This window comes from Ailuropoda melanoleuca, chromosome 13, assembly GCF_002007445.2.
Source record: "Ailuropoda melanoleuca isolate Jingjing chromosome 13, ASM200744v2, whole genome shotgun sequence".
NCBI lineage: Eukaryota > Metazoa > Chordata > Mammalia > Carnivora > Ursidae > Ailuropoda > Ailuropoda melanoleuca.
In genome coordinates this window covers 59853022-59856629 of record NC_048230.1, presented here as the reverse complement: position 1 = coordinate 59856629, position 3608 = coordinate 59853022, and positions in this window count along the sequence as shown.

Genomic DNA, 3608 nt, shown 5'->3' with positions numbered 1-3608 from the left:
AGTGGAAGAGCCTGATGTGGGGCTCGATCCCACAACGACGGGATCACGCCCTGAGCTGAAGGCAGACACTTAATCGCTGTGCCACCCAGGCGCCCCAAGGCCAGCTTTATCTTGATTCCAAAAGCAAAGACCACATGAAAAAGGAGAATTACAAGCCAAAATTCCTGATGAACATGGGTGCAAAAATGCTCAACAAGATGCTAGAGAGGGAAGCAAACCATAAGAGACTCTTAACTATAGAGAACAAACTGAGGGTTGATGGAGAGGAGATTTGCAGGGAATGGGCTAAATGGTTGATGGGCACTAAGAGGGCACTTGTGTTGAGCACTGGGTGTTGTATGTAAATGATGAATCACTAAATTCTACTCCTGAAACCAATATTACACTATATGTTAACTAACTAGAATTTAAATAAAAATTTGAAAAATAAATAAAATAAAATATTCCATTATATATATAAAATGGAATGTCAATCAGCCATGAAAAAAATGGAAATTCCCCCATTTGCAACAAACATGGACTTTGAGGGCATTATGCTGAGTGAAATAAGTCAGACAGACAGAGGAAAACAAATACTATACAATATCACCTATATGTCGAATCTTAAAAAGCCAAACTCTTCTATACAGATAGTAGAATAGTGGTTTCCAGGGGCTGGAGGCTGGGGAAATTAGGAAGATTTTTGTTTAAAAAAATCTTTTTGGGGCGCCTGGGTGGCACAACGGTTAAGCGTCTGCCTTCGGCTCAGGGCGTGATCCCGGCGTTCTGGGATCGAGCCCCACATCAGGCTCCTCTGCTGGGAGCCTGCTTCTTCCTCTCCCACTCCCCCTGCTTGTGTTCCCTCTCTCGCTGGCTGTCTCTATCTCTGTCAAATAAATAAATAAAATCTTTAAAAAAAAAAATCTTTTTGTTTGTACAAACTTGCAAATAGTAGATAAATAAGTCCTGGAGAGCTAATATGCAGCATACTGATTATAGTCAACATTAATCATATTGCAATATGCAAGAATGTATGAAATCATGTTGTACACCTTAAACTTCTACAATGTTAAATGTCAGTTATATCTCAATTTTAGAAAGAAAGAAAGAAAGAAAGAAAGAAAGAAAGAAAGAAAGAAAGAAAGAAAGAAAGAAAGAAAAAGAAAATGATGATGGTGCCAAGAGCTCCCAAAGGTAGGGATTTGATAGGGCCGGGGTCATGGAACACTGTGCAAAATCTAGTTGTCACTCAAGAAATACCCTTGAGATATCCACACCCTCACATCTGAATACAAGCCAAAATCTGACAGATAAGATAATGGAGAGAAAATTTTATTGTCAGCACAAGTGCAAAGAGAAACTTAATTTTTGCATAGTCTTTAAATATCTCCTCACAAAATATTTAATAAAAAAGGCAAAAGAGCAGTTTTACAACAAAGAAACCTGGCAGACCACCACCAATAATGGGACAAGTAGACATTGTGAACCACTAAATATGATGCAACGACAAGAACACAGCATCAGTAATATTCTGGTAAAAATTCATAACGGGTGCCTGAGTGAGTGGCTCAGTCAGTTTAGCATCCAACTCTTGATCTTGGTTCAGGTCATGATCTCAGGGTCATGAGATTAAGCCCCACGTCGGGCTTCACGTTCAGTGGGGAGTCTGCTTCTCTTCCTCTCCCTCTGCCCCTCCCCTCCTCCACGTGTACACTTTCTCATAAATAAATAAATAAATAAATAAATCTTTTTTGAAAATGCATAACCGACGCCTAATCATGAGGAAACATTAGTATAACTTAAATTGAGGGACATGATACAAGATATCTGGCCTATAATCTGCAAAACTTCATAAAAGTCTTAAAAGTCAAGAAATGGCAAGAAATTGATTCAAATTGAAAAAGACTGAGTGATATGACAATTAGATGTAACACAGGCTTCTGGATTGATCCTTTCTATTACAAAAGAGGATACTAGGATAACTGGCAGAATTTGAATAGGATCTCTAAGAAAAGAGTATAAGACAGTTCTCTATAATCTTCTTACAATTCTGTGAGTGTGAAACTGTTTTAAAATAATTTTTTTAAACTCAGTCTGATTTCTATAGAGAGAGTAAATTAAAGTAGACCAAGGGTAGAATGAGGGAGACCAGCTGAGAGCTCTGGTAGACATCCAAGCGCAGAGTGACCATGGCATGGGCTGGAGAGGGGAAGTAGAGATGAGAGAAGCTGCTCTATATAGATGAATGCTTCTGTGATTTGTCAGACATAACTGACCACCTGGGCCGGCACGTACACAAGCAGGCTAAGAAATGTTATTTGTGAGACTCATGCTATGTGAATAACCCTGGGAGCCTGGTTATTTAATATTCAAGCCCAGCTAGTATCTACTAGATATTTATCCAAAGGATACAAACATAGTGATTCTGATAAGGTTGGGAATATAAGTGAGGTTCAGTGGGGTGGAGTCCGGAGCCGACGACCAAGAAAGAATTCTTGAGGCGTCTTTGGTACAAAATTGGTGGTTTATTAAAGCACGGGGACAGGACGCATGGGCAGAAAGAGCTGCTGCCCCAGGTTGTGAGAGGTGGCTGATTATATACCATGGGTTTGGGGGAGGTAAGGAAAAAGGGAGGCTGAGAAAGCGCCTTCATATGTCAAAGACTCGTAGGACACTGGAGGCCCCACCACCGTCAAGCCAAGGCCGTCCACACTATCACTGTGTCCTTATCAGTGAACTGCAGTTACTTTCATATGTCAAAGAAGACTGGCAGGATATTGGAGGCCCCGCTATTGTCAAGCCAAGGCTGTTTACACTATCACTGTGTCCCTATCAATGAGCTGCAGGTCCTTTCCTTAGTTTTAGGGCACCAGGAGTGCCAAGGAATGTTCCATACATGGGCGGGGGGGGGGGNAGGGGGGGGGGGGGGGGGGGATTACAGGGTGTCAGCTTCTGCTTTGTCTTCAGCCAGCCTTCTATTCCCTCATCAATTTGAAGGGGCACACGCACCCCAATGTTTATAGCAGCAATGTCCACAATAGCCGAACTATGGAAAAAGCCCAGATGTCCACCAACAGATGAATGGATAAACAAGATGTGGTGTGTGTATATATATGTATATATATATATAATGAAATATTACTCAGCCCCCAAAAAGAATGAAATCTTGCCATTTGCAACAACGCGGATGGAACTAGAGTGTATTATGCTATGCAAAATAAGTCAATCAGAGAAAGACAAATACCATATGATTTCACTCCTATGTGGAATTTAAGAAACAAAACAGATGAACAGAGGGGAAGGAAGGAAAAATAAAATAAGATGGGAGACAAACCATAAGAGACTCTTAACTCTAGGAAACAAACAGAGGGTTGCTGGAAGGGAGGCAGGTGGGGGGATGGGTAATTGGTTGATGGCCATTAAGGAGGGCACTTGACGTAATGAGCACTGGGTGTTATATGCAACCGATGAATCACTAAATTCTAGCTCTGAAACTAATAACACAGTACAAGTTAGCCTAATTCAATTTAAATTTAAAAATTTATAAAATAAAATATGATGAGGGAACAGAAGGCAAGCTGAGGACAAAGCAGAAGCTGACACCCTGCAAACCTCCCCCCCCCCCCCAA